Genomic DNA, 26,833 nt, shown 5'->3' with positions numbered 1-26,833 from the left:
TAGACATCTTACTTCTTGTGAAGATCGCTTGTTATTTACCTGGCAGTGTCTCGCTGGAGGAAGCATTCTCGTTTAGGGGAGAAAAATAAAATGGCACTTGGTGCGGTCGAATACGTGGCCTTTGTGTTCACAGCACGACGCTCTAACTTACTCAGCTTTCGAGCTACGCAATGTGGCACGTCTGCAGTCCAATACCCGATCCACCGTCTCATCCACCTTTATTACTGCCCTGACACTCATTTACACACATATCTGCTTTCGTTCACGTTTGCTCGCCTGATGCTTGGACCCCAAAAACCACAACACAAAGATATCGTAAATGCCGTGAGAATAATAAGACTCAGCAAACAAAAGGATGTTCGGCTACCAGGAATCGAATCCGGGCCTCGTGGCTGAAAGCCATGTCTCCTAACAGCTTTCCATTCTTTCTGACCGCCAGACAATCAGACTTGCAAGGCAAGCACCATAGTCACTGCCGTTTCTAGTAGTATCTGTGGAACCTGTTCTTCCCGCATGTACGAAATTGGTAGTTTTGGAATATTTAAAATGCATTGTCAGATGTGGGGTTCGAACCCACGCTCCCCTCCGGGAACCAGAGCTTAAATCTGGCGCCTTAGACCGCTCGGCCAATCTGACGTGTGGGCGCAAAGTGTCTACTACCGCCGTTTCTAGGCATATCTCCAGAGCCTGACGGCGAAGTTAGCGTGTTTTTTTCTTGTGTGAAGGAAATACGTTGGTTTTAGAGTATTTAAAACGAGTTGTCAGATGTGAGGTTGCACCCTACCCTCACTTTCGGGAACCACAGCTTAAATATGGTGCCTTACACCATTGTTTTCCGTCGCCATCTGTCGTAAGTGGAACGAGCAGAACTGTAGTTATCAACATTAACATTGACGCAGAGAAAACAAAAAAACGACAGAAAAGGCCGTTCCCTAGCAACGGCTACGCTGTGCATTTCGCCCTCGGGGGAAGCTAATGATATGCTCTAGGCGAGCATCAAACTAACCAACTTAATATTGTGATACTTAGGTGCTTTCTACTTCTGGATTGGCACACATATGCTGAATCGACTCTGGATCATCAGTAAGTACGTCACATTAGATATTTGTTTTATCGCCCTGCTGTAAATTAAATGGCAGTTTTTCAACGGCTGTCAGTTCTGCTTCTAGTTACGCTACATCGCCCTAGCAGCACCTACGCACTGCGTTCAGATGTGCTCACCTCCGCTCTGGCGTTGAGCGCCTACAGCGCCATCGCCTTCGGCCTCTGATGGCAGGAGGGTAGCCGATATATCAGGGCGTGGGTGGGACGCAGCACAACGCGGTGGTGGTGTAACGATCAGCATGGTTGCTTCCCAAGCAGTTGATCCGGGTTCGATTCCCGGCCACCGCACAAAAGGTACTTTTTTCTTCTACGGGTATTCCACGTACCGAAACGCGATCTTCGAAACTGTGAAGTGTCGCGGTACGAATAGTTTTCCTTCGCCCCTCGTCTCAGTCCGTGCTGTCAGGGCGCTAGTCTGCGGTTTCGTTTCTCAGCGTCGTGTGTCTCCATGTGTCGACTTGTCTCGACTTTGCTCGGCTGACGCGAAAGCTGACGCTTGGAAATGGGCATATACGTAGAGGGCAGGCGCGAGAAACGACTGGGAGAGACCAAAAAACGACGAACACACGACAGAATCTTTCATTTTATTGTGGCCACAGATTCGCCCCTTAGTGTACCGAGAGGCAAGAGTGGCGTCAGCGTGCGGGACCGCATCATTATCGCTAAGCAACCACGAAACCGAAGGAAAAATGCAAAATGAAAGACGCCAACAGCACGTCGAGTTCCCAGCCGAGAACGCATCCAAATACTAACCACGGCCAACGATTCTTGACGCCGGTGAACAGACGAGAACCGCTGCACTACGCGCGGTATCGCCGTTGGCGACAGTATCGCGCGACGTGTAGACATCTTACTTCTTGTGAAGATCGCTTGTTATTTACCTGGCAGTGTCTCGCTGGAGGAAGCATTCTCTTTTAGGGGAGAAAAATAAAATGGCACTTGGTGCGGTCGAATACGTGGCCTTTGTGTTCACAGCACGACGCTCTAACTTACTCAGCTTTCGAGCTACGCAATGTGGCACGTCTGCAGTCCAATACCCGATCCACCGTCTCATCCACCTTTATTACTGCCCTGACACTCATTTACACACATATCTGCTTTCGTTCACGTTTGCTCGCCTGATGCTTGGACCCCAAAAACCACAACACAAAGATATCGTAAATGCCGTGAGAATAATAAGACTCAGCAAACAAAAGGATGTTCGGCTACCAGGAATCGAATCCGGGCCTCGTGGCTGAAAGCCATGTCTCCTAACAGCTTTCCATTCTTTCTGACCGCCAGACAATCAGACTTGCAAGGCAAGCACCATAGTCACTGCCGTTTCTAGTAGTATCTGTGGAACCTGTTCTTCCCGCATGTACGAAATTGGTAGTTTTGGAATATTTAAAATGCATTGTCAGATGTGGGGTTCGAACCCACGCTCCCCTCCGGGAACCAGAGCTTAAATCTGGCGCCTTAGACCGCTCGGCCAATCTGACGTGTGGGCGCAAAGTGTCTACTACCGCCGTTTCTAGGCATATCTCCAGAGCCTGACGGCGAAGTTAGCGTGTTTTTTTCTTGTGTGAAGGAAATACGTTGGTTTTAGAGTATTTAAAACGAGTTGTCAGATGTGAGGTTGCTCCCCACCCTCACTTTCGGGAACCACAGCTTAAATATGGTGCCTTACACCATTGTTTTCCGTCGCCATCTGTCGTAAGTGGAACGAGCAGAACTGTAGTTATCAACATTCACATTGACGCAGAGAAAACAAAAAACGACAGAAAAGGCCGTTCCCTAGCAACGGCTACGCTGTGCATTTCGCCCTCAGGGGAAGCTAATGATATGCTCCAGGCGAGCATCAAACTAACCAACTTAATATTGTGATACTTAGGTGCTTTCTACTTCTGGATTGGCACACATATGCTGAATCGACTCTGGATCATCAGTAAGTACGTCACATTAGATATTTGTTTTATCGCCCTGCTGTAAATTAAATGGCAGTTTTTCAACGGCTGTCAGTTCTGCTTCTAGTTACGCTACATCGCCCTAGCAGCACCTACGCACTGCGTTCAGATGTGCTCACCTCCGCTCTGGCGTTGAGCGCCTACAGCGCCATCGCCTTCGGCCTCTGATGGCAGGAGGGTAGCCGATATATCAGGGCGTGGGTGGTACGCAGCACAACGCGGTGGTGGTGTAACGATCAGCATGGTTGCTTCCCAAGCAGTTGATCCGGGTTCGATTCCCGGCCACCGCACAAAAGGTACTTTTTTCTTCTACGGGTATTCCACGTACCGAAACGCGATCTTCGAAACTGTGAAGTGTCGCGGTACGAATAGTTTTCCTTCGCCCCTCGTCTCAGTCCGTGCTGCCAGGGCGCTAGTCTGCGGTTTCGTTTCTCAGCGTCGTGTGTCTCCATGTGTCGACTTGTCTCGACTTTGCTCGGCTGACGCGAAAGCTGACGCTTGGAAATGGGCATATATGTAGAGGGCAGGCGCGAGAAACGACTGGGAGAGACCAAAAAACGACAAACACAAGACAGAACCTTTCATTGCTCGGCTGACGCGAAAGCTGACGCTTGGAAATGGGCATATACGTAGAGGGCAGGCGCGAGAAACGACTGGGAGAGACCAAAAAACGACAAACACACGACAGAACCTTTCATTTTATTGTGGCCACAGATTCGCCCCTTAGTGTACCGAGAGGCAAGAGTGGCGTCAGCGTGCGGGACCGCATCATTATCGCTAAGCAACCACGAAACCGAAGGAAAAATGCAAAATGAAAGACGCCAACAGCACGTCGAGTTCCCAGCCGAGAACGCATCCAAATACTAACCACGGCCAACGATTCTTGACGCCGGTGAACAGACGAGAACCGCTGCACTACGCGCGGTATCGCCGTTGGCGACAGTATCGCGCGACGTGTAGACATCTTACTTCTTGTGAAGATCGCTTGTTATTTACCTGGCAGTGTCTCGCTGGAGGAAGCATTCTCTTTTAGGGGAGAAAAATAAAATGGCACTTGGTGCGGTCGAATACGTGGCCTTTGTGTTCACAGCACGACGCTCTAACTTACTCAGCTTTCGAGCTACGCAATGTGGCACGTCTGCAGTCCAATACCCGATCCACCGTCTCATCCACCTTTATTACTGCCCTGACACTCATTTACACACATATCTGCTTTCGTTCACGTTTGCTCGCCTGATGCTTGGACCCCAAAAACCACAACACAAAGATATCGTAAATGCCGTGAGAATAATAAGACTCAGCAAACAAAAGGATGTTCGGCTACCAGGAATCGAATCCGGGCCTCGTGGCTGAAAGCCATGTCTCCTAACAGCTTTCCATTCTTTCTGACCGCCAGACAATCAGACTTGCAAGGCAAGCACCATAGTCACTGCCGTTTCTAGTAGTATCTGTGGAACCTGTTCTTCCCGCATGTACGAAATTGGTAGTTTTGGAATATTTAAAATGCATTGTCAGATGTGGGGTTCGAACCCACGCTCCCCTCCGGGAACCAGAGCTTAAATCTGGCGCCTTAGACCGCTCGGCCAATCTGACGTGTGGGCGCAAAGTGTCTACTACCGCCGTTTCTAGGCATATCTCCAGAGCCTGACGGCGAAGTTAGCGTGTTTTTTTCTTGTGTGAAGGAAATACGTTGGTTTTAGAGTATTTAAAACGAGTTGTCAGATGTGAGGTTGCACCCCACCCTCACTTTCGGGAACCACAGCTTAAATATGGTGCCTTACACCATTGTTTTCCGTCGCCATCTGTCGTAAGTGGAACGAGCAGAACTGTAGTTATCAACATTCACATTGACGCAGAGAAAACAAAAAACGACAGAAAAGGCCGTTCCCTAGCAACGGCTACGCTGTGCATTTCGCCCTCAGGGGAAGCTAATGATATGCTCCAGGCGAGCATCAAACTAACCAACTTAATATTGTGATACTTAGGTGCTTTCTACTTCTGGATTGGCACACATATGCTGAATCGACTCTGGATCATCAGTAAGTACGTCACATTAGATATTTGTTTTATCGCCCTGCTGTAAATTAAATGGCAGTTTTTCAACGGCTGTCAGTTCTGCTTCTAGTTACGCTACATCGCCCTAGCAGCACCTACGCACTGCGTTCAGATGTGCTCACCTCCGCTCTGGCGTTGAGCGCCTACAGCGCCATCGCCTTCGGCCTCTGATGGCAGGAGGGTAGCCGATATATCAGGGCGTGGGTGGTACGCAGCACAACGCGGTGGTGGTGTAACGATCAGCATGGTTGCTTCCCAAGCAGTTGATCCGGGTTCGATTCCCGGCCACCGCACAAAAGGTACTTTTTTCTTCTACGGGTATTCCACGTACCGAAACGCGATCTTCGAAACTGTGAAGTGTCGCGGTACGAATAGTTTTCCTTCGCCCCTCGTCTCAGTCCGTGCTGCCAGGGCGCTAGTCTGCGGTTTCGTTTCTCAGCGTCGTGTGTCTCCATGTGTCGACTTGTCTCGACTTTGCTCGGCTGACGCGAAAGCTGACGCTTGGAAATGGGCATATATGTAGAGGGCAGGCGCGAGAAACGACTGGGAGAGACCAAAAAACGACAAACACAAGACAGAACCTTTCATTGCTCGGCTGACGCGAAAGCTGACGCTTGGAAATGGGCATATACGTAGAGGGCAGGCGCGAGAAACGACTGGGAGAGACCAAAAAACGACAAACACACGACAGAACCTTTCATTTTATTGTGGCCACAGATTCGCCCCTTAGTGTACCGAGAGGCAAGAGTGGCGTCAGCGTGCGGGACCGCATCATTATCGCTAAGCAACCACGAAACCGAAGGAAAAATGCAAAATGAAAGACGCCAACAGCACGTCGAGTTCCCAGCCGAGAACGCATCCAAATACTAACCACGGCCAACGATTCTTGACGCCGGTGAACAGACGAGAACCGCTGCACTACGCGCGGTATCGCCGTTGGCGACAGTATCGCGCGACGTGTAGACATCTTACTTCTTGTGAAGATCGCTTGTTATTTACCTGGCAGTGTCTCGCTGGAGGAAGCATTCTCTTTTAGGGGAGAAAAATAAAATGGCACTTGGTGCGGTCGAATACGTGGCCTTTGTGTTCACAGCACGACGCTCTAACTTACTCAGCTTTCGAGCTACGCAATGTGGCACGTCTGCAGTCCAATACCCGATCCACCGTCTCATCCACCTTTATTACTGCCCTGACACTCATTTACACACATATCTGCTTTCGTTCACGTTTGCTCGCCTGATGCTTGGACCCCAAAAACCACAACACAAAGATATCGTAAATGCCGTGAGAATAATAAGACTCAGCAAACAAAAGGATGTTCGGCTACCAGGAATCGAATCCGGGCCTCGTGGCTGAAAGCCATGTCTCCTAACAGCTTTCCATTCTTTCTGACCGCCAGACAATCAGACTTGCAAGGCAAGCACCATAGTCACTGCCGTTTCTAGTAGTATCTGTGGAACCTGTTCTTCCCGCATGTACGAAATTGGTAGTTTTGGAATATTTAAAATGCATTGTCAGATGTGGGGTTCGAACCCACGCTCCCCTCCGGGAACCAGAGCTTAAATCTGGCGCCTTAGACCGCTCGGCCAATCTGACGTGTGGGCGCAAAGTGTCTACTACCGCCGTTTCTAGGCATATCTCCAGAGCCTGACGGCGAAGTTAGCGTGTTTTTTTCTTGTGTGAAGGAAATACGTTGGTTTTAGAGTATTTAAAACGAGTTGTCAGATGTGAGGTTGCACCCCACCCTCACTTTCGGGAACCACAGCTTAAATATGGTGCCTTACACCATTGTTTTCCGTCGCCATCTGTCGTAAGTGGAACGAGCAGAACTGTAGTTATCAACATTCACATTGACGCAGAGAAAACAAAAAACGACAGAAAAGGCCGTTCCCTAGCAACGGCTACGCTGTGCATTTCGCCCTCAGGGGAAGCTAATGATATGCTCCAGGCGAGCATCAAACTAACCAACTTAATATTGTGATACTTAGGTGCTTTCTACTTCTGGATTGGCACACATATGCTGAATCGACTCTGGATCATCAGTAAGTACGTCACATTAGATATTTGTTTTATCGCCCTGCTGTAAATTAAATGGCAGTTTTTCAACGGCTGTCAGTTCTGCTTCTAGTTACGCTACATCGCCCTAGCAGCACCTACGCACTGCGTTCAGATGTGCTCACCTCCGCTCTGGCGTTGAGCGCCTACAGCGCCATCGCCTTCGGCCTCTGATGGCAGGAGGGTAGCCGATATATCAGGGCGTGGGTGGTACGCAGCACAACGCGGTGGTGGTGTAACGATCAGCATGGTTGCTTCCCAAGCAGTTGATCCGGGTTCGATTCCCGGCCACCGCACAAAAGGTACTTTTTTCTTCTACGGGTATTCCACGTACCGAAACGCGATCTTCGAAACTGTGAAGTGTCGCGGTACGAATAGTTTTCCTTCGCCCCTCGTCTCAGTCCGTGCTGCCAGGGCGCTAGTCTGCGGTTTCGTTTCTCAGCGTCGTGTGTCTCCATGTGTCGACTTGTCTCGACTTTGCTCGGCTGACGCGAAAGCTGACGCTTGGAAATGGGCATATATGTAGAGGGCAGGCGCGAGAAACGACTGGGAGAGACCAAAAAACGACAAACACAAGACAGAACCTTTCATTGCTCGGCTGACGCGAAAGCTGACGCTTGGAAATGGGCATATACGTAGAGGGCAGGCGCGAGAAACGACTGGGAGAGACCAAAAAACGACAAACACACGACAGAACCTTTCATTTTATTGTGGCCACAGATTCGCCCCTTAGTGTACCGAGAGGCAAGAGTGGCGTCAGCGTGCGGGACCGCATCATTATCGCTAAGCAACCACGAAACCGAAGGAAAAATGCAAAATGAAAGACGCCAACAGCACGTCGAGTTCCCAGCCGAGAACGCATCCAAATACTAACCACGGCCAACGATTCTTGACGCCGGTGAACAGACGAGAACCGCTGCACTACGCGCGGTATCGCCGTTGGCGACAGTATCGCGCGACGTGTAGACATCTTACTTCTTGTGAAGATCGCTTGTTATTTACCTGGCAGTGTCTCGCTGGAGGAAGCATTCTCTTTTAGGGGAGAAAAATAAAATGGCACTTGGTGCGGTCGAATACGTGGCCTTTGTGTTCACAGCACGACGCTCTAACTTACTCAGCTTTCGAGCTACGCAATGTGGCACGTCTGCAGTCCAATACCCGATCCACCGTCTCATCCACCTTTATTACTGCCCTGACACTCATTTACACACATATCTGCTTTCGTTCACGTTTGCTCGCCTGATGCTTGGACCCCAAAAACCACAACACAAAGATATCGTAAATGCCGTGAGAATAATAAGACTCAGCAAACAAAAGGATGTTCGGCTACCAGGAATCGAATCCGGGCCTCGTGGCTGAAAGCCATGTCTCCTAACAGCTTTCCATTCTTTCTGACCGCCAGACAATCAGACTTGCAAGGCAAGCACCATAGTCACTGCCGTTTCTAGTAGTATCTGTGGAACCTGTTCTTCCCGCATGTACGAAATTGGTAGTTTTGGAATATTTAAAATGCATTGTCAGATGTGGGGTTCGAACCCACGCTCCCCTCCGGGAACCAGAGCTTAAATCTGGCGCCTTAGACCGCTCGGCCAATCTGACGTGTGGGCGCAAAGTGTCTACTACCGCCGTTTCTAGGCATATCTCCAGAGCCTGACGGCGAAGTTAGCGTGTTTTTTTCTTGTGTGAAGGAAATACGTTGGTTTTAGAGTATTTAAAACGAGTTGTCAGATGTGAGGTTGCACCCCACCCTCACTTTCGGGAACCACAGCTTAAATATGGTGCCTTACACCATTGTTTTCCGTCGCCATCTGTCGTAAGTGGAACGAGCAGAACTGTAGTTATCAACATTCACATTGACGCAGAGAAAACAAAAAACGACAGAAAAGGCCGTTCCCTAGCAACGGCTACGCTGTGCATTTCGCCCTCAGGGGAAGCTAATGATATGCTCCAGGCGAGCATCAAACTAACCAACTTAATATTGTGATACTTAGGTGCTTTCTACTTCTGGATTGGCACACATATGCTGAATCGACTCTGGATCATCAGTAAGTACGTCACATTAGATATTTGTTTTATCGCCCTGCTGTAAATTAAATGGCAGTTTTTCAACGGCTGTCAGTTCTGCTTCTAGTTACGCTACATCGCCCTAGCAGCACCTACGCACTGCGTTCAGATGTGCTCACCTCCGCTCTGGCGTTGAGCGCCTACAGCGCCATCGCCTTCGGCCTCTGATGGCAGGAGGGTAGTTGATAAATCAGGGCGTGGGTGGTACGCAGCACAACGCGGTGGTGGTGTAACGATCAGCATGGTTGCTTCCCAAGCAGTTGATCCGGGTTCGATTCCCGGCCACCGCACAAAAGGTACTTTTTTCTTCTACGGGTATTCCACGTACCGAAACGCGATCTTCGAAACTGTGAAGTGTCGCGGTACGAATAGTTTTCCTTCGCCCCTCGTCTCAGTCCGTGCTGCCAGGGCGCTAGTCTGCGGTTTCGTTTCTCAGCGTCGTGTGTCTCCATGTGTCGACTTGTCTCGACTTTGCTCGGCTGACGCGAAAGCTGACGCTTGGAAATGGGCATATATGTAGAGGGCAGGCGCGAGAAACGACTGGGAGAGACCAAAAAACGACAAACACAAGACAGAACCTTTCATTGCTCGGCTGACGCGAAAGCTGACGCTTGGAAATGGGCATATACGTAGAGGGCAGGCGCGAGAAACGACTGGGAGAGACCAAAAAACGACAAACACACGACAGAACCTTTCATTTTATTGTGGCCACAGATTCGCCCCTTAGTGTACCGAGAGGCAAGAGTGGCGTCAGCGTGCGGGACCGCATCATTATCGCTAAGCAACCACGAAACCGAAGGAAAAATGCAAAATGAAAGACGCCAACAGCACGTCGAGTTCCCAGCCGAGAACGCATCCAAATACTAACCACGGCCAACGATTCTTGACGCCGGTGAACAGACGAGAACCGCTGCACTACGCGCGGTATCGCCGTTGGCGACAGTATCGCGCGACGTGTAGACATCTTACTTCTTGTGAAGATCGCTTGTTATTTACCTGGCAGTGTCTCGCTGGAGGAAGCATTCTCTTTTAGGGGAGAAAAATAAAATGGCACTTGGTGCGGTCGAATACGTGGCCTTTGTGTTCACAGCACGACGCTCTAACTTACTCAGCTTTCGAGCTACGCAATGTGGCACGTCTGCAGTCCAATACCCGATCCACCGTCTCATCCACCTTTATTACTGCCCTGACACTCATTTACACACATATCTGCTTTCGTTCACGTTTGCTCGCCTGATGCTTGGACCCCAAAAACCACAACACAAAGATATCGTAAATGCCGTGAGAATAATAAGACTCAGCAAACAAAAGGATGTTCGGCTACCAGGAATCGAATCCGGGCCTCGTGGCTGAAAGCCATGTCTCCTAACAGCTTTCCATTCTTTCTGACCGCCAGACAATCAGACTTGCAAGGCAAGCACCATAGTCACTGCCGTTTCTAGTAGTATCTGTGGAACCTGTTCTTCCCGCATGTACGAAATTGGTAGTTTTGGAATATTTAAAATGCATTGTCAGATGTGGGGTTCGAACCCACGCTCCCCTCCGGGAACCAGAGCTTAAATCTGGCGCCTTAGACCGCTCGGCCAATCTGACGTGTGGGCGCAAAGTGTCTACTACCGCCGTTTCTAGGCATATCTCCAGAGCCTGACGGCGAAGTTAGCGTGTTTTTTTCTTGTGTGAAGGAAATACGTTGGTTTTAGAGTATTTAAAACGAGTTGTCAGATGTGAGGTTGCACCCCACCCTCACTTTCGGGAACCACAGCTTAAATATGGTGCCTTACACCATTGTTTTCCGTCGCCATCTGTCGTAAGTGGAACGAGCAGAACTGTAGTTATCAACATTCACATTGACGCAGAGAAAACAAAAAACGACAGAAAAGGCCGTTCCCTAGCAACGGCTACGCTGTGCATTTCGCCCTCAGGGGAAGCTAATGATATGCTCCAGGCGAGCATCAAACTAACCAACTTAATATTGTGATACTTAGGTGCTTTCTACTTCTGGATTGGCACACATATGCTGAATCGACTCTGGATCATCAGTAAGTACGTCACATTAGATATTTGTTTTATCGCCCTGCTGTAAATTAAATGGCAGTTTTTCAACGGCTGTCAGTTCTGCTTCTAGTTACGCTACATCGCCCTAGCAGCACCTACGCACTGCGTTCAGATGTGCTCACCTCCGCTCTGGCGTTGAGCGCCTACAGCGCCATCTTCTTCGGCCTCTGATGGCAGGAGGGTAGTTGATATATCAGGGCGTGGGTGGTACGCAGCACAACGCGGTGGTGGTGTAACGATCAGCATGGTTGCTTCCCAAGCAGTTGATCCGGGTTCGATTCCCGGCCACCGCACAAAAGGTACTTTTTTCTTCTACGGGTATTCCACGTACCGAAACGCGATCTTCGAAACTGTGAAGTGTCGCGGTACGAATAGTTTTCCTTCGCCCCTCGTCTCAGTCCGTGCTGCCAGGGCGCTAGTCTGCGGTTTCGTTTCTCAGCGTCGTGTGTCTCCATGTGTCGACTTGTCTCGACTTTGCTCGGCTGACGCGAAAGCTGACGCTTGGAAATGGGCATATATGTAGAGGGCAGGCGCGAGAAACGACTGGGAGAGACCAAAAAACGACAAACACAAGACAGAACCTTTCATTGCTCGGCTGACGCGAAAGCTGACGCTTGGAAATGGGCATATACGTAGAGGGCAGGCGCGAGAAACGACTGGGAGAGACCAAAAAACGACAAACACACGACAGAACCTTTCATTTTATTGTGGCCACAGATTCGCCCCTTAGTGTACCGAGAGGCAAGAGTGGCGTCAGCGTGCGGGACCGCATCATTATCGCTAAGCAACCACGAAACCGAAGGAAAAATGCAAAATGAAAGACGCCAACAGCACGTCGAGTTCCCAGCCGAGAACGCATCCAAATACTAACCACGGCCAACGATTCTTGACGCCGGTGAACAGACGAGAACCGCTGCACTACGCGCGGTATCGCCGTTGGCGACAGTATCGCGCGACGTGTAGACATCTTACTTCTTGTGAAGATCGCTTGTTATTTACCTGGCAGTGTCTCGCTGGAGGAAGCATTCTCTTTTAGGGGAGAAAAATAAAATGGCACTTGGTGCGGTCGAATACGTGGCCTTTGTGTTCACAGCACGACGCTCTAACTTACTCAGCTTTCGAGCTACGCAATGTGGCACGTCTGCAGTCCAATACCCGATCCACCGTCTCATCCACCTTTATTACTGCCCTGACACTCATTTACACACATATCTGCTTTCGTTCACGTTTGCTCGCCTGATGCTTGGACCCCAAAAACCACAACACAAAGATATCGTAAATGCCGTGAGAATAATAAGACTCAGCAAACAAAAGGATGTTCGGCTACCAGGAATCGAATCCGGGCCTCGTGGCTGAAAGCCATGTCTCCTAACAGCTTTCCATTCTTTCTGACCGCCAGACAATCAGACTTGCAAGGCAAGCACCATAGTCACTGCCGTTTCTAGTAGTATCTGTGGAACCTGTTCTTCCCGCATGTACGAAATTGGTAGTTTTGGAATATTTAAAATGCATTGTCAGATGTGGGGTTCGAACCCACGCTCCCCTCCGGGAACCAGAGCTTAAATCTGGCGCCTTAGACCGCTCGGCCAATCTGACGTGTGGGCGCAAAGTGTCTACTACCGCCGTTTCTAGGCATATCTCCAGAGCCTGACGGCGAAGTTAGCGTGTTTTTTTCTTGTGTGAAGGAAATACGTTGGTTTTAGAGTATTTAAAACGAGTTGTCAGATGTGAGGTTGCACCCCACCCTCACTTTCGGGAACCACAGCTTAAATATGGTGCCTTACACCATTGTTTTCCGTCGCCATCTGTCGTAAGTGGAACGAGCAGAACTGTAGTTATCAACATTCACATTGACGCAGAGAAAACAAAAAACGACAGAAAAGGCCGTTCCCTAGCAACGGCTACGCTGTGCATTTCGCCCTCAGGGGAAGCTAATGATATGCTCCAGGCGAGCATCAAACTAACCAACTTAATATTGTGATACTTAGGTGCTTTCTACTTCTGGATTGGCACACATATGCTGAATCGACTCTGGATCATCAGTAAGTACGTCACATTAGATATTTGTTTTATCGCCCTGCTGTAAATTAAATGGCAGTTTTTCAACGGCTGTCAGTTCTGCTTCTAGTTACGCTACATCGCCCTAGCAGCACCTACGCACTGCGTTCAGATGTGCTCACCTCCGCTCTGGCGTTGAGCGCCTACAGCGCCATCGCCTTCGGCCTCTGATGGCAGGAGGGTAGCCGATATATCAGGGCGTGGGTGGTACGCAGCACAACGCGGTGGTGGTGTAACGATCAGCATGGTTGCTTCCCAAGCAGTTGATCCGGGTTCGATTCCCGGCCACCGCACAAAAGGTACTTTTTTCTTCTACGGGTATTCCACGTACCGAAACGCGATCTTCGAAACTGTGAAGTGTCGCGGTACGAATAGTTTTCCTTCGCCCCTCGTCTCAGTCCGTGCTGCCAGGGCGCTAGTCTGCGGTTTCGTTTCTCAGCGTCGTGTGTCTCCATGTGTCGACTTGTCTCGACTTTGCTCGGCTGACGCGAAAGCTGACGCTTGGAAATGGGCATATATGTAGAGGGCAGGCGCGAGAAACGACTGGGAGAGACCAAAAAACGACAAACACAAGACAGAACCTTTCATTGCTCGGCTGACGCGAAAGCTGACGCTTGGAAATGGGCATATACGTAGAGGGCAGGCGCGAGAAACGACTGGGAGAGACCAAAAAACGACAAACACACGACAGAACCTTTCATTTTATTGTGGCCACAGATTCGCCCCTTAGTGTACCGAGAGGCAAGAGTGGCGTCAGCGTGCGGGACCGCATCATTATCGCTAAGCAACCACGAAACCGAAGGAAAAATGCAAAATGAAAGACGCCAACAGCACGTCGAGTTCCCAGCCGAGAACGCATCCAAATACTAACCACGGCCAACGATTCTTGACGCCGGTGAACAGACGAGAACCGCTGCACTACGCGCGGTATCGCCGTTGGCGACAGTATCGCGCGACGTGTAGACATCTTACTTCTTGTGAAGATCGCTTGTTATTTACCTGGCAGTGTCTCGCTGGAGGAAGCATTCTCTTTTAGGGGAGAAAAATAAAATGGCACTTGGTGCGGTCGAATACGTGGCCTTTGTGTTCACAGCACGACGCTCTAACTTACTCAGCTTTCGAGCTACGCAATGTGGCACGTCTGCAGTCCAATACCCGATCCACCGTCTCATCCACCTTTATTACTGCCCTGACACTCATTTACACACATATCTGCTTTCGTTCACGTTTGCTCGCCTGATGCTTGGACCCCAAAAACCACAACACAAAGATATCGTAAATGCCGTGAGAATAATAAGACTCAGCAAACAAAAGGATGTTCGGCTACCAGGAATCGAATCCGGGCCTCGTGGCTGAAAGCCATGTCTCCTAACAGCTTTCCATTCTTTCTGACCGCCAGACAATCAGACTTGCAAGGCAAGCACCATAGTCACTGCCGTTTCTAGTAGTATCTGTGGAACCTGTTCTTCCCGCATGTACGAAATTGGTAGTTTTGGAATATTTAAAATGCATTGTCAGATGTGGGGTTCGAACCCACGCTCCCCTCCGGGAACCAGAGCTTAAATCTGGCGCCTTAGACCGCTCGGCCAATCTGACGTGTGGGCGCAAAGTGTCTACTACCGCCGTTTCTAGGCATATCTCCAGAGCCTGACGGCGAAGTTAGCGTGTTTTTTTCTTGTGTGAAGGAAATACGTTGGTTTTAGAGTATTTAAAACGAGTTGTCAGATGTGAGGTTGCACCCCACCCTCACTTTCGGGAACCACAGCTTAAATATGGTGCCTTACACCATTGTTTTCCGTCGCCATCTGTCGTAAGTGGAACGAGCAGAACTGTAGTTATCAACATTCACATTGACGCAGAGAAAACAAAAAACGACAGAAAAGGCCGTTCCCTAGCAACGGCTACGCTGTGCATTTCGCCCTCAGGGGAAGCTAATGATATGCTCCAGGCGAGCATCAAACTAACCAACTTAATATTGTGATACTTAGGTGCTTTCTACTTCTGGATTGGCACACATATGCTGAATCGACTCTGGATCATCAGTAAGTACGTCACATTAGATATTTGTTTTATCGCCCTGCTGTAAATTAAATGGCAGTTTTTCAACGGCTGTCAGTTCTGCTTCTAGTTACGCTACATCGCCCTAGCAGCACCTACGCACTGCGTTCAGATGTGCTCACCTCCGCTCTGGCGTTGAGCGCCTACAGCGCCATCGCCTTCGGCCTCTGATGGCAGGAGGGTAGCCGATATATCAGGGCGTGGGTGGTACGCAGCACAACGCGGTGGTGGTGTAACGATCAGCATGGTTGCTTCCCAAGCAGTTGATCCGGGTTCGATTCCCGGCCACCGCACAAAAGGTACTTTTTTCTTCTACGGGTATTCCACGTACCGAAACGCGATCTTCGAAACTGTGAAGTGTCGCGGTACGAATAGTTTTCCTTCGCCCCTCGTCTCAGTCCGTGCTGCCAGGGCGCTAGTCTGCGGTTTCGTTTCTCAGCGTCGTGTGTCTCCATGTGTCGACTTGTCTCGACTTTGCTCGGCTGACGCGAAAGCTGACGCTTGGAAATGGGCATATATGTAGAGGGCAGGCGCGAGAAACGACTGGGAGAGACCAAAAAACGACAAACACAAGACAGAACCTTTCATTGCTCGGCTGACGCGAAAGCTGACGCTTGGAAATGGGCATATACGTAGAGGGCAGGCGCGAGAAACGACTGGGAGAGACCAAAAAACGACAAACACACGACAGAACCTTTCATTTTATTGTGGCCACAGATTCGCCCCTTAGTGTACCGAGAGGCAAGAGTGGCGTCAGCGTGCGGGACCGCATCATTATCGCTAAGCAACCACGAAACCGAAGGAAAAATGCAAAATGAAAGACGCCAACAGCACGTCGAGTTCCCAGCCGAGAACGCATCCAAATACTAACCACGGCCAACGATTCTTGACGCCGGTGAACAGACGAGAACCGCTGCACTACGCGCGGTATCGCCGTTGGCGACAGTATCGCGCGACGTGTAGACATCTTACTTCTTGTGAAGATCGCTTGTTATTTACCTGGCAGTGTCTCGCTGGAGGAAGCATTCTCTTTTAGGGGAGAAAAATAAAATGGCACTTGGTGCGGTCGAATACGTGGCCTTTGTGTTCACAGCACGACGCTCTAACTTACTCAGCTTTCGAGCTACGCAATGTGGCACGTCTGCAGTCCAATACCCGATCCACCGTCTCATCCACCTTTATTACTGCCCTGACACTCATTTACACACATATCTGCTTTCGTTCACGTTTGCTCGCCTGATGCTTGGACCCCAAAAACCACAACACAAAGATATCGTAAATGCCGTGAGAATAATAAGACTCAGCAAACAAAAGGATGTTCGGCTACCAGGAATCGAATCCGGGCCTCGTGGCTGAAAGCCATGTCTCCTAACAGCTTTCCATTCTTTCTGACCGCCAGACAATCAGACTTGCAAGGCAAGCACCATAGTCACTGCCGTTTCTAGTAGTATCTGTGGAACCTGTTCTTCCCGCATGTACGAAATTGGTAGTTTTGGAATATTTAAAATGCATTGTCAGATGTGGGGTTCGAACCCACGCTCCCCTCCGGGAACCAGAGCTTAAATCTGGCGCCTTAGACCGCTCGGCCAATCTGACGTGTGGGCGCAAAGTGTCTACTACCGCCGTTTCTAGGCATATCTCCAGAGCCTGACGGCGAAGTTAGCGTGTTTTTTTCTTGTGTGAAGGAAATACGTTGGTTTTAGAGTATTTAAAACGAGTTGTCAGATGTGAGGTTGCACCCCACCCTCACTTTCGGGAACCACAGCTTAAATATGGTGCCTTACACCATTGTTTTCCGTCGCCATCTGTCGTAAGTGGAACGAGCAGAACTGTAGTTATCAACATTCACATTGACGCAGAGAAAACAAAAAACGACAGAAAAGGCCGTTCCCTAGCAACGGCTACGCTGTGCATTTCGCCCTCAGGGGAAGCTAATGATATGCTCCAGGCGAGCATCAAACTAACCAACTTAATATTGTGATACTTAGGTGCTTTCTACTTCTGGATTGGCACACATATGCTGAATCGACTCTGGATCATCAGTAAGTACGTCACATTAGATATTTGTTTTATCGCCCTGCTGTAAATTAAATGGCAGTTTTTCAACGGCTGTCAGTTCTGCTTCTAGTTACGCTACATCGCCCTAGCAGCACCTACGCACTGCGTTCAGATGTGCTCACCTCCGCTCTGGCGTTGAGCGCCTACAGCGCCATCGCCTTCGGCCTCTGATGGCAGGAGGGTAGCCGATATATCAGGGCGTGGGTGGTACGCAGCACAACGCGGTGGTGGTGTAACGATCAGCATGGTTGCTTCCCAAGCAGTTGATCCGGGTTCGATTCCCGGCCACCGCACAAAAGGTACTTTTTTCTTCTACGGGTATTCCACGTACCGAAACGCGATCTTCGAAACTGTGAAGTGTCGCGGTACGAATAGTTTTCCTTCGCCCCTCGTCTCAGTCCGTGCTGCCAGGGCGCTAGTCTGCGGTTTCGTTTCTCAGCGTCGTGTGTCTCCATGTGTCGACTTGTCTCGACTTTGCTCGGCTGACGCGAAAGCTGACGCTTGGAAATGGGCATATATGTAGAGGGCAGGCGCGAGAAACGACTGGGAGAGACCAAAAAACGACAAACACAAGACAGAACCTTTCATTGCTCGGCTGACGCGAAAGCTGACGCTTGGAAATGGGCATATACGTAGAGGGCAGGCGCGAGAAACGACTGGGAGAGACCAAAAAACGACAAACACACGACAGAACCTTTCATTTTATTGTGGCCACAGATTCGCCCCTTAGTGTACCGAGAGGCAAGAGTGGCGTCAGCGTGCGGGACCGCATCATTATCGCTAAGCAACCACGAAACCGAAGGAAAAATGCAAAATGAAAGACGCCAACAGCACGTCGAGTTCCCAGCCGAGAACGCATCCAAATACTAACCACGGCCAACGATTCTTGACGCCGGTGAACAGACGAGAACCGCTGCACTACGCGCGGTATCGCCGTTGGCGACAGTATCGCGCGACGTGTAGACATCTTACTTCTTGTGAAGATCGCTTGTTATTTACCTGGCAGTGTCTCGCTGGAGGAAGCATTCTCTTTTAGGGGAGAAAAATAAAATGGCACTTGGTGCGGTCGAATACGTGGCCTTTGTGTTCACAGCACGACGCTCTAACTTACTCAGCTTTCGAGCTACGCAATGTGGCACGTCTGCAGTCCAATACCCGATCCACCGTCTCATCCACCTTTATTACTGCCCTGACACTCATTTACACACATATCTGCTTTCGTTCACGTTTGCTCGCCTGATGCTTGGACCCCAAAAACCACAACACAAAGATATCGTAAATGCCGTGAGAATAATAAGACTCAGCAAACAAAAGGATGTTCGGCTACCAGGAATCGAATCCGGGCCTCGTGGCTGAAAGCCATGTCTCCTAACAGCTTTCCATTCTTTCTGACCGCCAGACAATCAGACTTGCAAGGCAAGCACCATAGTCACTGCCGTTTCTAGTAGTATCTGTGGAACCTGTTCTTCCCGCATGTACGAAATTGGTAGTTTTGGAATATTTAAAATGCATTGTCAGATGTGGGGTTCGAACCCACGCTCCCCTCCGGGAACCAGAGCTTAAATCTGGCGCCTTAGACCGCTCGGCCAATCTGACGTGTGGGCGCAAAGTGTCTACTACCGCCGTTTCTAGGCATATCTCCAGAGCCTGACGGCGAAGTTAGCGTGTTTTTTTCTTGTGTGAAGGAAATACGTTGGTTTTAGAGTATTTAAAACGAGTTGTCAGATGTGAGGTTGCACCCCACCCTCACTTTCGGGAACCACAGCTTAAATATGGTGCCTTACACCATTGTTTTCCGTCGCCATCTGTCGTAAGTGGAACGAGCAGAACTGTAGTTATCAACATTCACATTGACGCAGAGAAAACAAAAAACGACAGAAAAGGCCGTTCCCTAGCAACGGCTACGCTGTGCATTTCGCCCTCAGGGGAAGCTAATGATATGCTCCAGGCGAGCATCAAACTAACCAACTTAATATTGTGATACTTAGGTGCTTTCTACTTCTGGATTGGCACACATATGCTGAATCGACTCTGGATCATCAGTAAGTACGTCACATTAGATATTTGTTTTATCGCCCTGCTGTAAATTAAATGGCAGTTTTTCAACGGCTGTCAGTTCTGCTTCTAGTTACGCTACATCGCCCTAGCAGCACCTACGCACTGCGTTCAGATGTGCTCACCTCCGCTCTGGCGTTGAGCGCCTACAGCGCCATCGCCTTCGGCCTCTGATGGCAGGAGGGTAGCCGATATATCAGGGCGTGGGTGGTACGCAGCACAACGCGGTGGTGGTGTAACGATCAGCATGGTTGCTTCCCAAGCAGTTGATCCGGGTTCGATTCCCGGCCACCGCACAAAAGGTACTTTTTTCTTCTACGGGTATTCCACGTACCGAAACGCGATCTTCGAAACTGTGAAGTGTCGCGGTACGAATAGTTTTCCTTCGCCCCTCGTCTCAGTCCGTGCTGCCAGGGCGCTAGTCTGCGGTTTCGTTTCTCAGCGTCGTGTGTCTCCATGTGTCGACTTGTCTCGACTTTGCTCGGCTGACGCGAAAGCTGACGCTTGGAAATGGGCATATATGTAGAGGGCAGGCGCGAGAAACGACTGGGAGAGACCAAAAAACGACAAACACAAGACAGAACCTTTCATTGCTCGGCTGACGCGAAAGCTGACGCTTGGAAATGGGCATATACGTAGAGGGCAGGCGCGAGAAACGACTGGGAGAGACCAAAAAACGACAAACACACGACAGAACCTTTCATTTTATTGTGGCCACAGATTCGCCCCTTAGTGTACCGAGAGGCAAGAGTGGCGTCAGCGTGCGGGACCGCATCATTATCGCTAAGCAACCACGAAACCGAAGGAAAAATGCAAAATGAAAGACGCCAACAGCACGTCGAGTTCCCAGCCGAGAACGCATCCAAATACTAACCACGGCCAACGATTCTTGACGCCGGTGAACAGACGAGAACCGCTGCACTACGCGCGGTATCGCCGTTGGCGACAGTATCGCGCGACGTGTAGACATCTTACTTCTTGTGAAGATCGCTTGTTATTTACCTGGCAGTGTCTCGCTGGAGGAAGCATTCTCTTTTAGGGGAGAAAAATAAAATGGCACTTGGTGCGGTCGAATACGTGGCCTTTGTGTTCACAGCACGACGCTCTAACTTACTCAGCTTTCGAGCTACGCAATGTGGCACGTCTGCAGTCCAATACCCGATCCACCGTCTCATCCACCTTTATTACTGCCCTGACACTCATTTACACACATATCTGCTTTCGTTCACGTTTGCTCGCCTGATGCTTGGACCCCAAAAACCACAACACAAAGATATCGTAAATGCCGTGAGAATAATAAGACTCAGCAAACAAAAGGATGTTCGGCTACCAGGAATCGAATCCGGGCCTCGTGGCTGAAAGCCATGTCTCCTAACAGCTTTCCATTCTTTCTGACCGCCAGACAATCAGACTTGCAAGGCAAGCACCATAGTCACTGCCGTTTCTAGTAGTATCTGTGGAACCTGTTCTTCCCGCATGTACGAAATTGGTAGTTTTGGAATATTTAAAATGCATTGTCAGATGTGGGGTTCGAACCCACGCTCCCCTCAGGGAACCAGAGCTTAAATCTGGCGCCTTAGACCGCTCGGCCAATCTGACGTGTGGGCGCAAAGTGTCTACTACCGCCGTTTCTAGGCATATCTCCAGAGCCTGACGGCGAAGTTAGCGTGTTTTTTTCTTGTGTGAAGGAAATACGTTGGTTTTAGAGTATTTAAAACGAGTTGTCAGATGTGAGGTTGCACCCCACCCTCACTTTCGGGAACCACAGCTTAAATATGGTGCCTTACACCATTGTTTTCCGTCGCCATCTGTCGTAAGTGGAACGAGCAGAACTGTAGTTATCAACATTCACATTGACGCAGAGAAAACAAAAAACGACAGAAAAGGCCGTTCCCTAGCAACGGCTACGCTGTGCATTTCGCCCTCAGGGGAAGCTAATGATATGCTCCAGGCGAGCATCAAACTAACCAACTTAATATTGTGATACTTAGGTGCTTTCTACTTCTGGATTGGCACACATATGCTGAATCGACTCTGGATCATCAGTAAGTACGTCACATTAGATATTTGTTTTATCGCCCTGCTGTAAATTAAATGGCAGTTTTTCAACGGCTGTCAGTTCTGCTTCTAGTTACGCTACATCGCCCTAGCAGCACCTACGCACTGCGTTCAGATGTGCTCACCTCCGCTCTGGCGTTGAGCGCCTACAGCGCCATCGCCTTCGGCCTCTGATGGCAGGAGGGTAGCCGATATATCAGGGCGTGGGTGGTACGCAGCACAACGCGGTGGTGGTGTAACGATCAGCATGGTTGCTTCCCAAGCAGTTGATCCGGGTTCGATTCCCGGCCACCGCACAAAAGGTACTTTTTTCTTCTACGGGTATTCCACGTACCGAAACGCGATCTTCGAAACTGTGAAGTGTCGCGGTACGAATAGTTTTCCTTCGCCCCTCGTCTCAGTCCGTGCTGCCAGGGCGCTAGTCTGCGGTTTCGTTTCTCAGCGTCGTGTGTCTCCATGTGTCGACTTGTCTCGACTTTGCTCGGCTGACGCGAAAGCTGACGCTTGGAAATGGGCATATATGTAGAGGGCAGGCGCGAGAAACGACTGGGAGAGACCAAAAAACGACAAACACAAGACAGAACCTTTCATTGCTCGGCTGACGCGAAAGCTGACGCTTGGAAATGGGCATATACGTAGAGGGCAGGCGCGAGAAACGACTGGGAGAGACCAAAAAACGACAAACACACGACAGAACCTTTCATTTTATTGTGGCCACAGATTCGCCCCTTAGTGTACCGAGAGGCAAGAGTGGCGTCAGCGTGCGGGACCGCATCATTATCGCTAAGCAACCACGAAACCGAAGGAAAAATGCAAAATGAAAGACGCCAACAGCACGTCGAGTTCCCAGCCGAGAACGCATCCAAATACTAACCACGGCCAACGATTCTTGACGCCGGTGAACAGACGAGAACCGCTGCACTACGCGCGGTATCGCCGTTGGCGACAGTATCGCGCGACGTGTAGACATCTTACTTCTTGTGAAGATCGCTTGTTATTTACCTGGCAGTGTCTCGCTGGAGGAAGCATTCTCTTTTAGGGGAGAAAAATAAAATGGCACTTGGTGCGGTCGAATACGTGGCCTTTGTGTTCACAGCACGACGCTCTAACTTACTCAGCTTTCGAGCTACGCAATGTGGCACGTCTGCAGTCCAATACCCGATCCACCGTCTCATCCACCTTTATTACTGCCCTGACACTCATTTACACACATATCTGCTTTCGTTCACGTTTGCTCGCCTGATGCTTGGACCCCAAAAACCACAACACAAAGATATCGTAAATGCCGTGAGAATAATAAGACTCAGCAAACAAAAGGATGTTCGGCTACCAGGAATCGAATCCGGGCCTCGTGGCTGAAAGCCATGTCTCCTAACAGCTTTCCATTCTTTCTGACCGCCAGACAATCAGACTTGCAAGGCAAGCACCATAGTCACTGCCGTTTCTAGTAGTATCTGTGGAACCTGTTCTTCCCGCATGTACGAAATTGGTAGTTTTGGAATATTTAAAATGCATTGTCAGATGTGGGGTTCGAACCCACGCTCCCCTCCGGGAACCAGAGCTTAAATCTGGCGCCTTAGACCGCTCGGCCAATCTGACGTGTGGGCGCAAAGTGTCTACTACCGCCGTTTCTAGGCATATCTCCAGAGCCTGACGGCGAAGTTAGCGTGTTTTTTTCTTGTGTGAAGGAAATACGTTGGTTTTAGAGTATTTAAAACGAGTTGTCAGATGTGAGGTTGCACCCCACCCTCACTTTCGGGAACCACAGCTTAAATATGGTGCCTTACACCATTGTTTTCCGTCGCCATCTGTCGTAAGTGGAACGAGCAGAACTGTAGTTATCAACATTCACATTGACGCAGAGAAAACAAAAAACGACAGAAAAGGCCGTTCCCTAGCAACGGCTACGCTGTGCATTTCGCCCTCAGGGGAAGCTAATGATATGCTCCAGGCGAGCATCAAACTAACCAACTTAATATTGTGATACTTAGGTGCTTTCTACTTCTGGATTGGCACACATATGCTGAATCGACTCTGGATCATCAGTAAGTACGTCACATTAGATATTTGTTTTATCGCCCTGCTGTAAATTAAATGGCAGTTTTTCAACGGCTGTCAGTTCTGCTTCTAGTTACGCTACATCGCCCTAGCAGCACCTACGCACTGCGTTCAGATGTGCTCACCTCCGCTCTGGCGTTGAGCGCCTACAGCGCCATCGCCTTCGGCCTCTGATGGCAGGAGGGTAGCCGATATATCAGGGCGTGGGTGGTACGCAGCACAACGCGGTGGTGGTGTAACGATCAGCATGGTTGCTTCCCAAGCAGTTGATCCGGGTTCGATTCCCGGCCACCGCACAAAAGGTACTTTTTTCTTCTACGGGTATTCCACGTACCGAAACGCGATCTTCGAAACTGTGAAGTGTCGCGGTACGAATAGTTTTCCTTCGCCCCTCGTCTCAGTCCGTGCTGCCAGGGCGCTAGTCTGCGGTTTCGTTTCTCAGCGTCGTGTGTCTCCATGTGTCGACTTGTCTCGACTTTGCTCGGCTGACGCGAAAGCTGACGCTTGGAAATGGGCATATATGTAGAGGGCAGGCGCGAGAAACGACTGGGAGAGACCAAAAAACGACAAACACAAGACAGAACCTTTCATTGCTCGGCTGACGCGAAAGCTGACGCTTGGAAATGGGCATATACGTAGAGGGCAGGCGCGAGAAACGACTGGGAGAGACCAAAAAACGACAAACACACGACAGAACCTTTCATTTTATTGTGGCCACAGATTCGCCCCTTAGTGTACCGAGAGGCAAGAGTGGCGTCAGCGTGCGGGACCGCATCATTATCGCTAAGCAACCACGAAACCGAAGGAAAAATGCAAAATGAAAGACGCCAACAGCACGTCGAGTTCCCAGCCGAGAACGCATCCAAATACTAACCACGGCCAACGATTCTTGACGCCGGTGAACAGACGAGAACCGCTGCACTACGCGCGGTATCGCCGTTGGCGACAGTATCGCGCGACGTGTAGACATCTTACTTCTTGTGAAGATCGCTTGTTATTTACCTGGCAGTGTCTCGCTGGAGGAAGCATTCTCTTTTAGGGGAGAAAAATAAAATGGCACTTGGTGCGGTCGAATACGTGGCCTTTGTGTTCACAGCACGACGCTCTAACTTACTCAGCTTTCGAGCTACGCAATGTGGCACGTCTGCAGTCCAATACCCGATCCACCGTCTCATCCACCTTTATTACTGCCCTGACACTCATTTACACACATATCTGCTTTCGTTCACGTTTGCTCGCCTGATGCTTGGACCCCAAAAACCACAACACAAAGATATCGTAAATGCCGTGAGAATAATAAGACTCAGCAAACAAAAGGATGTTCGGCTACCAGGAATCGAATCCGGGCCTCGTGGCTGAAAGCCATGTCTCCTAACAGCTTTCCATTCTTTCTGACCGCCAGACAATCAGACTTGCAAGGCAAGCACCATAGTCACTGCCGTTTCTAGTAGTATCTGTGGAACCTGTTCTTCCCGCATGTACGAAATTGGTAGTTTTGGAATATTTAAAATGCATTGTCAGATGTGGGGTTCGAACCCACGCTCCCCTCCGGGAACCAGAGCTTAAATCTGGCGCCTTAGACCGCTCGGCCAATCTGACGTGTGGGCGCAAAGTGTCTACTACCGCCGTTTCTAGGCATATCTCCAGAGCCTGACGGCGAAGTTAGCGTGTTTTTTTCTTGTGTGAAGGAAATACGTTGGTTTTAGAGTATTTAAAACGAGTTGTCAGATGTGAGGTTGCACCCCACCCTCACTTTCGGGAACCACAGCTTAAATATGGTGCCTTACACCATTGTTTTCCGTCGCCATCTGTCGTAAGTGGAACGAGCAGAACTGTAGTTATCAACATTCACATTGACGCAGAGAAAACAAAAAACGACAGAAAAGGCCGTTCCCTAGCAACGGCTACGCTGTGCATTTCGCCCTCAGGGGAAGCTAATGATATGCTCCAGGCGAGCATCAAACTAACCAACTTAATATTGTGATACTTAGGTGCTTTCTACTTCTGGATTGGCACACATATGCTGAATCGACTCTGGATCATCAGTAAGTACGTCACATTAGATATTTGTTTTATCGCCCTGCTGTAAATTAAATGGCAGTTTTTCAACGGCTGTCAGTTCTGCTTCTAGTTACGCTACATCGCCCTAGCAGCACCTACGCACTGCGTTCAGATGTGCTCACCTCCGCTCTGGCGTTGAGCGCCTACAGCGCCATCGCCTTCGGCCTCTGATGGCAGGAGGGTAGCCGATATATCAGGGCGTGGGTGGTACGCAGCACAACGCGGTGGTGGTGTAACGATCAGCATGGTTGCTTCCCAAGCAGTTGATCCGGGTTCGATTCCCGGCCACCGCACAAAAGGTACTTTTTTCTTCTACGGGTATTCCACGTACCGAAACGCGATCTTCGAAACTGTGAAGTGTCGCGGTACGAATAGTTTTCCTTCGCCCCTCGTCTCAGTCCGTGCTGCCAGGGCGCTAGTCTGCGGTTTCGTTTCTCAGCGTCGTGTGTCTCCATGTGTCGACTTGTCTCGACTTTGCTCGGCTGACGCGAAAGCTGACGCTTGGAAATGGGCATATATGTAGAGGGCAGGCGCGAGAAACGACTGGGAGAGACCAAAAAACGACAAACACAAGACAGAACCTTTCATTGCTCGGCTGACGCGAAAGCTGACGCTTGGAAATGGGCATATACGTAGAGGGCAGGCGCGAGAAACGACTGGGAGAGACCAAAAAACGACAAACACACGACAGAACCTTTCATTTTATTGTGGCCACAGATTCGCCCCTTAGTGTACCGAGAGGCAAGAGTGGCGTCAGCGTGCGGGACCGCATCATTATCGCTAAGCAACCACGAAACCGAAGGAAAAATGCAAAATGAAAGACGCCAACAGCACGTCGAGTTCCCAGCCGAGAACGCATCCAAATACTAACCACGGCCAACGATTCTTGACGCCGGTGAACAGACGAGAACCGCTGCACTACGCGCGGTATCGCCGTTGGCGACAGTATCGCGCGACGTGTAGACATCTTACTTCTTGTGAAGATCGCTTGTTATTTACCTGGCAGTGTCTCGCTGGAGGAAGCATTCTCTTTTAGGGGAGAAAAATAAAATGGCACTTGGTGCGGTCGAATACGTGGCCTTTGTGTTCACAGCACGACGCTCTAACTTACTCAGCTTTCGAGCTACGCAATGTGGCACGTCTGCAGTCCA

At 49.9% G+C, this 26,833-nt stretch overlaps 26 non-coding genes across 26 annotated transcripts; 13 read left to right on the top strand and 13 right to left on the bottom strand.

The window, feature by feature from the left end:
• Nucleotides 1-552: 552 nt before the first annotated feature.
• On the bottom strand, nucleotides 553-636 carry Trnal-uaa (transfer RNA leucine (anticodon UAA)). The gene has a single exon. It is a non-coding gene; the product is annotated as a tRNA-Leu (tRNA).
• Nucleotides 637-1,320: 684 nt separating this feature from the next.
• Nucleotides 1,321-1,392, top strand: Trnag-ccc (transfer RNA glycine (anticodon CCC)). Its single transcript has one exon. It is a non-coding gene; the product is annotated as a tRNA-Gly (tRNA).
• A 1,106-nt stretch (nucleotides 1,393-2,498) lies between these two features.
• Trnal-uaa (transfer RNA leucine (anticodon UAA)) lies at nucleotides 2,499-2,582 on the bottom strand. The gene has a single exon. It is a non-coding gene; the product is annotated as a tRNA-Leu (tRNA).
• A 683-nt stretch (nucleotides 2,583-3,265) lies between these two features.
• On the top strand, nucleotides 3,266-3,337 carry Trnag-ccc (transfer RNA glycine (anticodon CCC)). The gene has a single exon. It is a non-coding gene; the product is annotated as a tRNA-Gly (tRNA).
• A 1,219-nt stretch (nucleotides 3,338-4,556) lies between these two features.
• Trnal-uaa (transfer RNA leucine (anticodon UAA)) lies at nucleotides 4,557-4,640 on the bottom strand. The gene has a single exon. It is a non-coding gene; the product is annotated as a tRNA-Leu (tRNA).
• A 683-nt stretch (nucleotides 4,641-5,323) lies between these two features.
• On the top strand, nucleotides 5,324-5,395 carry Trnag-ccc (transfer RNA glycine (anticodon CCC)). Its single transcript has one exon. It is a non-coding gene; the product is annotated as a tRNA-Gly (tRNA).
• Nucleotides 5,396-6,614: 1,219 nt separating this feature from the next.
• Trnal-uaa (transfer RNA leucine (anticodon UAA)) lies at nucleotides 6,615-6,698 on the bottom strand. The gene has a single exon. It is a non-coding gene; the product is annotated as a tRNA-Leu (tRNA).
• Nucleotides 6,699-7,381: 683 nt separating this feature from the next.
• Trnag-ccc (transfer RNA glycine (anticodon CCC)) lies at nucleotides 7,382-7,453 on the top strand. The gene has a single exon. It is a non-coding gene; the product is annotated as a tRNA-Gly (tRNA).
• Nucleotides 7,454-8,672: 1,219 nt separating this feature from the next.
• Nucleotides 8,673-8,756, bottom strand: Trnal-uaa (transfer RNA leucine (anticodon UAA)). The gene has a single exon. It is a non-coding gene; the product is annotated as a tRNA-Leu (tRNA).
• Nucleotides 8,757-9,439: 683 nt separating this feature from the next.
• Trnag-ccc (transfer RNA glycine (anticodon CCC)) lies at nucleotides 9,440-9,511 on the top strand. The gene has a single exon. It is a non-coding gene; the product is annotated as a tRNA-Gly (tRNA).
• A 1,219-nt stretch (nucleotides 9,512-10,730) lies between these two features.
• On the bottom strand, nucleotides 10,731-10,814 carry Trnal-uaa (transfer RNA leucine (anticodon UAA)). The gene has a single exon. It is a non-coding gene; the product is annotated as a tRNA-Leu (tRNA).
• Nucleotides 10,815-11,497: 683 nt separating this feature from the next.
• Trnag-ccc (transfer RNA glycine (anticodon CCC)) lies at nucleotides 11,498-11,569 on the top strand. The gene has a single exon. It is a non-coding gene; the product is annotated as a tRNA-Gly (tRNA).
• A 1,219-nt stretch (nucleotides 11,570-12,788) lies between these two features.
• Trnal-uaa (transfer RNA leucine (anticodon UAA)) lies at nucleotides 12,789-12,872 on the bottom strand. Its single transcript has one exon. It is a non-coding gene; the product is annotated as a tRNA-Leu (tRNA).
• Nucleotides 12,873-13,555: 683 nt separating this feature from the next.
• On the top strand, nucleotides 13,556-13,627 carry Trnag-ccc (transfer RNA glycine (anticodon CCC)). The gene has a single exon. It is a non-coding gene; the product is annotated as a tRNA-Gly (tRNA).
• Nucleotides 13,628-14,846: 1,219 nt separating this feature from the next.
• On the bottom strand, nucleotides 14,847-14,930 carry Trnal-uaa (transfer RNA leucine (anticodon UAA)). Its single transcript has one exon. It is a non-coding gene; the product is annotated as a tRNA-Leu (tRNA).
• Nucleotides 14,931-15,613: 683 nt separating this feature from the next.
• On the top strand, nucleotides 15,614-15,685 carry Trnag-ccc (transfer RNA glycine (anticodon CCC)). Its single transcript has one exon. It is a non-coding gene; the product is annotated as a tRNA-Gly (tRNA).
• Nucleotides 15,686-16,904: 1,219 nt separating this feature from the next.
• On the bottom strand, nucleotides 16,905-16,988 carry Trnal-uaa (transfer RNA leucine (anticodon UAA)). Its single transcript has one exon. It is a non-coding gene; the product is annotated as a tRNA-Leu (tRNA).
• Nucleotides 16,989-17,671: 683 nt separating this feature from the next.
• On the top strand, nucleotides 17,672-17,743 carry Trnag-ccc (transfer RNA glycine (anticodon CCC)). The gene has a single exon. It is a non-coding gene; the product is annotated as a tRNA-Gly (tRNA).
• A 1,219-nt stretch (nucleotides 17,744-18,962) lies between these two features.
• Nucleotides 18,963-19,046, bottom strand: Trnal-uaa (transfer RNA leucine (anticodon UAA)). Its single transcript has one exon. It is a non-coding gene; the product is annotated as a tRNA-Leu (tRNA).
• Nucleotides 19,047-19,729: 683 nt separating this feature from the next.
• Trnag-ccc (transfer RNA glycine (anticodon CCC)) lies at nucleotides 19,730-19,801 on the top strand. Its single transcript has one exon. It is a non-coding gene; the product is annotated as a tRNA-Gly (tRNA).
• A 1,219-nt stretch (nucleotides 19,802-21,020) lies between these two features.
• On the bottom strand, nucleotides 21,021-21,104 carry Trnal-uaa (transfer RNA leucine (anticodon UAA)). The gene has a single exon. It is a non-coding gene; the product is annotated as a tRNA-Leu (tRNA).
• Nucleotides 21,105-21,787: 683 nt separating this feature from the next.
• Nucleotides 21,788-21,859, top strand: Trnag-ccc (transfer RNA glycine (anticodon CCC)). Its single transcript has one exon. It is a non-coding gene; the product is annotated as a tRNA-Gly (tRNA).
• Nucleotides 21,860-23,078: 1,219 nt separating this feature from the next.
• Trnal-uaa (transfer RNA leucine (anticodon UAA)) lies at nucleotides 23,079-23,162 on the bottom strand. The gene has a single exon. It is a non-coding gene; the product is annotated as a tRNA-Leu (tRNA).
• A 683-nt stretch (nucleotides 23,163-23,845) lies between these two features.
• On the top strand, nucleotides 23,846-23,917 carry Trnag-ccc (transfer RNA glycine (anticodon CCC)). The gene has a single exon. It is a non-coding gene; the product is annotated as a tRNA-Gly (tRNA).
• A 1,219-nt stretch (nucleotides 23,918-25,136) lies between these two features.
• Trnal-uaa (transfer RNA leucine (anticodon UAA)) lies at nucleotides 25,137-25,220 on the bottom strand. Its single transcript has one exon. It is a non-coding gene; the product is annotated as a tRNA-Leu (tRNA).
• A 683-nt stretch (nucleotides 25,221-25,903) lies between these two features.
• On the top strand, nucleotides 25,904-25,975 carry Trnag-ccc (transfer RNA glycine (anticodon CCC)). The gene has a single exon. It is a non-coding gene; the product is annotated as a tRNA-Gly (tRNA).
• The last annotated feature ends 858 nt before the right edge of the window (nucleotides 25,976-26,833 follow it).

This window comes from Schistocerca cancellata, unplaced genomic scaffold (genome assembly GCF_023864275.1).
Source record: "Schistocerca cancellata isolate TAMUIC-IGC-003103 unplaced genomic scaffold, iqSchCanc2.1 HiC_scaffold_1083, whole genome shotgun sequence".
Lineage (NCBI taxonomy): Eukaryota > Metazoa > Arthropoda > Insecta > Orthoptera > Acrididae > Schistocerca > Schistocerca cancellata.
Note: the sequence above shows the minus strand (reverse complement) of the source record. Positions and strands in the feature narration are given on the sequence as shown.